Genomic DNA, 9,788 nt, shown 5'->3' on the forward strand with positions numbered 1-9,788 from the left:
TCGTGAGAAGCAGCAATTCCCTTCTGCGAATCAATTACGGTTCACGAGAAATTGTATTATAGCCTGGAACGTATTCAAATTATCTTCAATTATTCTCGGCTGTTTCCATTTCCATTCGTCTCTTACGTAAGTACTCGTTTGATGTACGTACATAGCGAGACAGTAATCGTTAACACCTTTAATGTCTTCAGTATTATAGAATAAGACGCGAAAATACGTTGAAACCTGACTTTTAGATTCGCGAGACTCTATAAGGCTTCGAAAGTCTCTTGTTTCAGGCCGAATAAAAAATTGTAGATGAAGAATTGCATTGCGAGGTCTGTTAAGGAAAATTTTAAATCGTATCGTTGTAATAGGATTATTTCAGCGAGGGAAATTACGTGTTGCGTGCGAAGCCACGAGCTTTCTTTCAGGCTAATATACATAATTGTCCTATCGAACTTTCCATCTAAACCGTTGCGCTCACACGTGGATTTTGCATTTCAATTTTCTTACTTACAGTCCAGTGAGACCAAGTTAAATTTTTCAGCCCTCCGAGGTAGAATATGTTTTATAGAGAGACGTACAACGCCATGAAGGGGAGACAGATCAATAAATTGGGTTATCTTTAAATTACTGACAATCATTTCATCGACGCGGTTTCACCGACACCGAGTCCCCCGGCAACGTCTGTCAAAGCTTATTTACCGATACACTAAAATCAACCACAATCATTTTACCGACCTCTTCCTTTGCTGACAGTTATTATACTCGCTGTCATATGTTATCGTTGATTATACATCTTTATTTACAAATTCGTTCCTGTGTATAACGAAACAAAGGAAGAAACGAAAATGATACGTTTCATGACGCATTGTTAAATTATTAATTAACGAGAATTACATATCTACATGAATGCTTTGAAATGTCAGTTATAATTCATGAAAATGGACACAAGCCATTTTACTATACATAAATAGAATTATAAAGACATGTTACGTACTAATGCTTTTACGAAATATATTTCTGTATACGTTTGACGTTTCTGTATTATTCCTTATGTGCTTTCTGCGCTTGTGTTTAGCTCGTCGGAAGTAAAAATACGTTAAGCGAATCAGCTAATCTATTCGAGCGTTTCAATGGCTCAGTCTTCTCTTATGCAACTACCAAAAGAGAAGATAAGTCTTTGGTTATACAACATTTCATAACGTCCAAAGTAACGGGGCACTAATTAGTTGAAACTTTAACACAGATCAGATATCAGTCATCGTCCGTAAATACATTTATTACGATCGTTTAAAGTTTAAAGAAACACCGTTATAAAGTCGTAATACGAGACAAAGCGAAGAGAAAGTAAACTGTTGGATATATGACAAAATAATTCTATTTTAAATAAGAGACTGGTCAGCGTGGTTATTTTGTTTACAAAATCAAACGAATTTAATGAATGTAATGGTAAGGAAGTAACTATAAGTGGCTGTTAAACTATTTTTATGCTTGAAAAGTAATTCGCAAAGTAATGTAAAGCAGTACTACTGAGTTGTACATAACCTCTTTAAGAATTTGTTCTTAACCTCTTGCTTCATAACTTCCTTAATTATACTCTTCAAACTTATTGACTACTTCGATGTTGTTACGAACAGAAACTGATAAAATATTAATCTTAAATATAGATTGAAATGAAAGCTTGTCACGTAAATATATATATATATATATATATATATATATATATATATATATATGTACTACTTACTCAAACTATGGATCACATAACCTATACAAAAAAAAAGAAAAAAAAAAATTATGGTACACTATAAAGCAAGAAGTTAAATCTTTAATCTGTTAAGAATTAAATTTTTTATTGTAAGTGCGAAAATTATAAAAGTACCAAGCGAAGCAAGTACGGAATATATGCGGAATATGAATCGCTCAACGAACCAAAGAGCGGCTCAGTGACAAAATTAGTAAAGTAAAGACCACAAATATTACAACATTATATTCTACCACAAAATAATTCTCTATACAAAAAAGGTACACAACGAATCGATTTTTCACAACGATAAGAGTCAACAGAACCAATCAAGACCAGGCGAGACTCTCATAAGACAACGATATCAGAGGGATCAAATCAGCGACTTCAATCTATGTTACAGAGTATAGTTATCAAGAAAAATTGCTCTTTTCATGAAAAGTATGGTAATGATACTCTTATAATACATTGTATATCTGGCAGTCGGATGTGCCCGTGGCCATCGGAAATGTAAAGACGACGCTTTTAGAAAGTGATAGCGCCATCGCGTTTTAAAAACGCGTTAGAAGAAGGACGGTTTCGCTATCCAAGGCGAATCGAAAAGTGTGCGTGTTGCGAGAATCAGAGTTGATCGAGACGTCGAAGCATAGAGTCGTTAGAATTGAGTTGCGAGTGTTGTCGAGTGTTAGAGTTGCTAGTGAGAGAGAGAGAGAGAGAGAGAGAGAGAGAGTTACCAAATAGTTGTCAAGTTATTTGTTGTAAATACGAGCGTTGCATTTAGTTTTCCTGTTAATCAAACATCGTTTCTCTGTCTAACTAATATCTGTATTTTCAATCCATTATTAATATATTCCGATATTACAAGTGGGGGCTCGTCCGGGATTGAATAAGACAGAGAAACGATACGATTGAACGGAGCTATTTGTGCGGGAGTAGAAAAGAATAGAATAAAATGGCAAACGTTGAAGACGAACGATTGTCGGGTGAAGAGAATTTGACGCTGGAGGAGCTGAGGAGTAAGCTCGCACAGATGAATCTGCCTATATCCGGTGCGAGATCAGTGCTGGTTGCCAGGTTGAACAGAGCGTGCAAACCTGGTCGATCTACTCCTAAGGATTCGAAGCGTGGCGAAGAACCAACAAACCAGCGAGATCTAAGAAGCAAGCAGAGAGCCGAACGCAGTCAAGAGGGAGAGGAAGACCTTGAGAAGCTGAGGACGAAAGAGCTGAGAGCGCGTCTCGTTAGCTTGGGGTTGAAGGTAACGGGAAGAAAATCCGAACTACGCGCGCGGCTACAGGCGGCCCTAGAAGGAGACGATGTATCGTCGGAAGAAGAGAGCTCCGACGAAAGTGAAGGGGAGGACGATAAACAAGGCGCGCGAGAATACAGGAGAGGCACGCGAGCGGTGTATCAGGACCGCGATGAGTATCACCAGAAGGTATGCGTCGGTTCGATGTTGAGTCTTAAAGACGTGGAAGACTCATTAGAGAAATTCAGCGGGGATGATCTGCTGAGTGTAAATCAGTGGGTGGAAGACTTCGAGGAAATGGTAGAAGTGTGGGGTTGGTCAGACGCCCACATGGTGGCCTATGCTAAGAAATTACTCGCAGGCTCCGCTCAGGCCTTCGTACGACAAGAGCGATGCGCGAAGTTCTGGGCAAAGCTAAAAGAGGCGTTGAGGAATGAGTTTGAAAATGTAGTAAGCGACCAACAGATACATGGCGAGTTATCCCATAGAAAGAAGAAAGCAGATGAGAGTCTGCAACAATATATGTATCACATGTGCGGGATTGCAAAACAAGGAAGGGTTGATACGCAATCCTTGATAGACTACATTATTCAAGGCATTCCCGACGAGGTCGCGAACAAGACTGTGCTATACGGAGCCAGGAATATCGAGCAATTAAAAGAGCGTTTCAGGCGCTACGAAGCGATAAAAAGAGATATGGAGATGAGGACGAAATTTGAGGAGCCGAAGAGTAGCAGGGTAAAGCCGGTGGCGAAGCTGTCCGAAACCGAGAGGAACAAGGAACCCGGTCGATCTGGAGATGCGAGGAAGGCGCGATGCTACAATTGCGGTGATGCGGAGCACGTGTGTGCGGAGTGTCCGAGCAAGTCGAGAGGACCTAAATGCTTCAAATGTAGGGAGTACGGACACATCGCATCAAGTTGCGACAATTTGGGTGAGCCCTCAAAAAAAGTTTACAGCGTGTTTCGGTCGTTACAAACAAGGCGTGGTAAGGATGTTAAGATGGAAAATTTCGAATTGAGCGCGTTGATAGACACCGGTAGTGAGCTGACTCTAATGCGAGCAGATCAGCATGTGAAAATCGGAGCGTCCAGATTAAGTCGGGAAATCGTTGGATTTGGCGGTGTCGGTTCCGGAAGGAATTTTACGCTCGGGAAATTTTCGACGAACATTATTATAGACAATGAGTCGTACTGTATAACCATACACGTAGTTCGAGACACAGTGATGCAACATTCGCTTATTATTGGCGCAGACTTTTTGGACACTGTTGAAATAAGTATAAAAGGGGGAGAATCTTTTATTAGTAGAATAAAGGACGAAAATCCCGATGAGTGTCCGGAAGTCCTCAAGATAGATGTAGAGACACAGGCGAGTGAGATAGATTTGTCACACGTTAAGGACATGCAACATAGGCTAAAAAGAGATTTGAAGAGAACCAAAGCATTGCTAAGAGACGCTCAAACGATGCTGGAGAGATCGAAAGGTGACTCGACGGGTAAAGCAGCTTTACGACAGCTGAAGAACCAGTTAGAAGATGCAGAATGCGCTAGAGCAGTTGCAGTTAAAGCGAAACAGGCACTGGAGCAAGAACCGAATGAGACGCAGGCTTCGTTGCAGGAAGTACTGCGGCAACGTTCCGAAGCAGAAGATCGTGTTAATGTAGCTAGTCGCGAACGAACTGAGCTACTGTCGCAATTGGAAGAAAATAAAGAAGAGTTAGCAGAAGTTTTGAAGAAGTATCGGGCAGCTGTGCAGCAAGTGTCGGAGGAACGGAGAATAGTGGCAAGACACGTGGTGATTGGTAAAGTGGACCACGAGATGGTGTCCTCGTCGGATTCTTGCGGCCAGCAGGAGGACTTAGCGAACATCACGAGGAGGAAGAATCTGGCTAAACAACAGCAGCAGGATGTTGTTGATGATATTTGCGAATTTACTGAGAAGGATAGCGTTGCGGGTGTGAGGGTTGTTTCAAGTTTTCGGATAGACTCGAAGAGAGTGAATGCAAGGCGAACGAAAAGACAAGGGAAGTCGCACGTGCGGAATCCCTCCAATAATATCGATACGAAGATTCGATATACAGAGGATGTGGATGACGAGGACGACGATGGGATTGTCGAGGACACGATGAACGTGAAGACCTTCGAAAAAGAAGAGATCATAGTCTCGGTAGATGGTAAGTTGTTAACGTCTTCCATGTACGAACCGAGCCTACGAAAATGTCACGATGCTGCCACGACGATCAAAGCCCCTGACAAGAGTGAAATGGGTAAACAAAGAACGGAGAGGAAGATAGAGGAAGAGCGAAAGAGGAGCAGTAGCATCGAGGACGAATAGGCCGCGGTGTTTCAAGAGGAACGAGATCAGCTGCGTGCGGACGCAAAGATACGGATTGAGGAGATCCAAATCCGAAACAAGCGGGCGTATAACAGGAGACGCAAGAAGGCGACAGCATACAGGACGGGAGATCTAGTGGCAATCGAGAGGATGCAGAGGGGTCCCGGGCTAAAGCTGCATCCGAAGTTTCTTGGACCGTATCGGGTGATAAAACTCCTGCGAAATGACCGATACATAGTGCAGCGAGAGGGGGAGCACGAAGGGCCACGTACAACTTCCACGGCATTCGATCACATGAAATGGTGGAATGCTGACGATAGTGATGTAAGTGCGAGCGGCGATGATGAGCACATCTGAGGGCAGATGTGATTGTCAGGAAAGGCCGATTGTAATATCGTAGAATAGCTTTGATTGGAGATCGGCTGAAAATAGAAAAACCGTGTACGTCGTGTTTCTGTGGTTCGTTTACATTTAAAAGTGCCTACGTGACTAAAGGCACGTAGTTGGTAGTTCTTACATAGGTATGAGGGAAACAATAGACAACGTTAGAAGAAGGACGGTTTCGCTATTCAAGGCGAATCGAAAAGTGTGCGTGTTGCGAGAATCAGAGTTGATCGAGACGTCGAAGCATAGAGTCGTTAGAATTGAGTTGCGAGCGTTGTCGAGTGTTAGAGTTGCTAGTGTGAGAGAGAGAGAGAGAGAGAGAGAGTTACCAAATAGTTGTCAAGTTATTTGTTGTAAATACGAGCGTTGCATTTAGTTTTCCTGTTAATCAAACATCGTTTCTCTGTCTAACTAATATCTGTATTTTCAATCCATTATTAATAAATTATAATTAATCGGACAAAATTACACCTTTAATATATTCCGATATTACATTACCGTTATGTAATACTTATCATGCTTATTTTGTACGTAAAACGAATCGTTGGAATATTCCCGAAGCTAACGAAGCATTTCCCAAAAGTTAAACCGAAGAAATTAACGCGAATAGTTAAGTGAAATTTTTCCATTAACTTGCTGACCAACCGGCAAATAAAAAATCATAAAAATTGTTTCAATGTGTTGAGGTCACGCATAACTTCTTTTTTCATTGACGATTACCAAACAGGTAAAATTTCGAAATTGTACGAAGGCCACGTGACCAGATCGTATTGGAATTTGAAGTGCATGGAAAAAGACAACTCGAAGTACAAACCTTGAGCTGTACTACTCGAAGTACAAACGTGAACTAATGGATGCAGAAAAGCAATTAACGCCAAACATCCGAACAGCATCTTGGAGCCCGTCATTGTTCTGAAATAAAAGAAGTGACGAATTAAAAAGACGCAGGACTAATAATAATAAAGGAAACTTAGTTCGTATTATAAATTGAATTTACATCAGAAAAGAAGCACGATCAAGCGAAACAGATCGTAGAAATGACAAATATCATCGATATACGTTTCAGTGTAATTTCACTTTTGAAAATTATTTAGTTTAATACGATCGTATTCATCGCTCTGAAACTTTCATTGTGCTGCAATTTGTGCTGCGTCTTTTTAATTTCTCTATCTTTCTGTGTTTTCGGAAAAATTACTTGAAAGATTAAGAATTGCTTGCCTTATTTTATTTTCGATTAGTTAGGATTTGATTATTCCAGGTAAGCTTTATTATTTATAACAGGTTTTATCACTTGTTTATTATTTAGGAGTTTGTTATTTTAGGATTAGTACCTTTTAGGATTTCTTATCCTTCGAGTTTCTGTTTCAGATATCTAGGTCTATTTCAAGATGTTTTATTACATTAGGATTATTTATTCGATTAAGATAATTTAAGAGTTTCACAATGTACAAAGAAATAATCGCGTGAAATTTAGATTTATGCTTTAAACGTATTAAACACGCGGTAATTTCAATGTCTATAGCCTCGAACGTGTTCTGATTAGTTGTGTCATTGTCTGTGACATTGAAATCACAAAAATCCATTGCAAGTGTGCTGTCATGCAATGTGGATGTAATTGGGTTTTTTGGGTATTTCCTGTATCATCTGATTTGTACAGTACTATTTTAACGCAAGGACAGGAAAGTTATTATATATTTCCCGTCCATTATTTGAATCGTTGTGAAGTGTAACGAATTATATTCGATTCGAGGAGATGTTAATGAATTACCCATTTCATATGTAATTACATGGAAATAAAAATCATTGCAAAAATAATTGATCTAATGACAACGGAATTTCCAATATTTTTTTGTTTCGTCACGTCTTTTTCATAATATATCTTTTATAGGTACGTGATTTATTAATCGTTCGAATGGAAATAATTATTCGTATAATATTCAAATGATTCTAGCCATAAAATAAATTAAAACGATACCTGTAATGCAATCTGCGTATGACGTCAACCTCGATCTATGCTTATACAAGAAATTTTATCAATCAATGACTAGATATACAATAATCAAATATTATAAAATTTCCTGAAAACCTTTAGGTGTTAATATTAAGGTGTTAATATCTTTAATATTTGCAAGTTATTGTTTAGCGCTAATTAGTTAGAATGTAACAAGTGGTGTACCAGAATTGAGATAATTAAGCCACACGAACAATCTTATTTAGATCTTTTTAATTTTTTAATTCTCTTTTGCTCTAATACTTCGTAAAATTAATCTTCATTAGCTACTACACTTCATAGAATAACAAGAGATAATTTTTCTTATATAACGTTTCATTCATAAAATCTATCATTAAAGTATATCTTCATAAAAATATCATTCCATACTAACGGTATATTTGGTGTCATACGAGATAACAGTTACCAGTGATGACATATGTAACTTTATAAAGATATCTCGTTTTATTATATATTAAAAGAATGTACTCATTGCTGCTATATTTCAGATGAAAAAAAGGAGGCAATGATTTTACAGTAAAATCGTTCGTTTATAACTGATTCATTTACATTTCATGATAATACTGTGCATTCTGAATATGCTATGATTTGCTTTAAAATAATAAATAGTCCATTCTTGCATACTATTGCTCCAGCTTTACTTGTATTTTCGATATTGGTATAAATAGAAAGACAATTAATGTCGTTCGAGTCTATTTTCGGATCATTTATATTACGTTTAATCCATATAGTTATTATATGAGACATAGTATCGTAAAATTTGGAAGAATAAAACGTTCGTACAGGATGTACATTTTATAAGAACTCCAACAAATCTGCGTGTGCACCTAAAATACAAACTGATAGTGATTGTTCATAAGTTTATATACATTATCTAATGTCAATCGAAGGTATCAATTCTTTTTCTCCATAAGAGTACTTTTTCATTTATATGTGTTCAAAAATACACGTGTTCAACCGTGAAGCATATGTCACCTACAACGAAAAAGAGTTTTCCTATACTTAATATTTCCTTTATATACCTATGAAAGTCTATTCTTCGCGTAGTATGAAATTATGAATAAATCTGGAATATTGTTCAATCTGAAAAGAAAAATAACTTATTGACATCATTCATTGATACGAGATTCAGAATGTTTGTTTTGTCTTGCAGAGAAAGAAGGCAGCCCTTTCTTTTAATGTGAAATAGAAAGCGAAAATTTGAAAACAGATGTTTTGGAAATTTACTTGCAAATATCGTTTTCAATATCGTGATTTTCTTCCCAATGGTACTGTACTTTCAAATTTTCCAGTATCCCTCTAAAAACAAAAAGTCGAACCTCGTTATCATTAACATAGGCATTACAAGGAAGAGAAGTATTAGAAAGCAGCTCCTTTTTATTATGGATTTCTTTATAATCGTGTAAATAAGAAATTCCGGAAATTTTTTCCTCAAGAATTTAATTCTTGTGTTTTGATTGATAATTATTACGCTGCATACTAACTTTTCGCATACTGTTCGCGTCTAACAATTTCCTAATAATAACTACTTCAAAATTACATATGTTCTTGCACGAATTCAAAAGTACGTATGATACAATTACAATTGATTCTAAAATAATAATTATTTAAAGATATTAAGATACTAATTAAACGTTTCACTATATTTCAAAATCTGGAACAACAAATTTTTATTTATAAAAAATGAAACTGTGGTTATATATTCTTTGTCATGATGCTATTTCTTATTACCATGTCGACATTTTTTAAAATTCATTTTGTTATCTCTACGCAATATGAAAATTCATATACTGCTTAATATTTTTTACATATTATCCATCCACCGCATGATATCTCCTGAAAAATCAAAATATTAATGTTATATTATTACAATGCTTCTTAAATTTCAATTTTTGACAAATTTGAAATCCAATATATTTTGCACAATTATTATTTATCAAAAAATTCTAAGTTAGTAACTTTCTTTTCAAATGGCAAATAACATATACTTTGACTTACCTGTAAGTTTTTGTTCCTAATCATCATTTCCTCTTATAGAACATCATTATTGTTCTTATAATTACTACCGGTGTCATAGA

Source organism: Bombus vancouverensis, unplaced genomic scaffold (assembly GCF_051014615.1).
Source record: "Bombus vancouverensis nearcticus unplaced genomic scaffold, iyBomVanc1_principal scaffold0026, whole genome shotgun sequence".
In the NCBI taxonomy this organism is placed as follows: domain Eukaryota; kingdom Metazoa; phylum Arthropoda; class Insecta; order Hymenoptera; family Apidae; genus Bombus; species Bombus vancouverensis.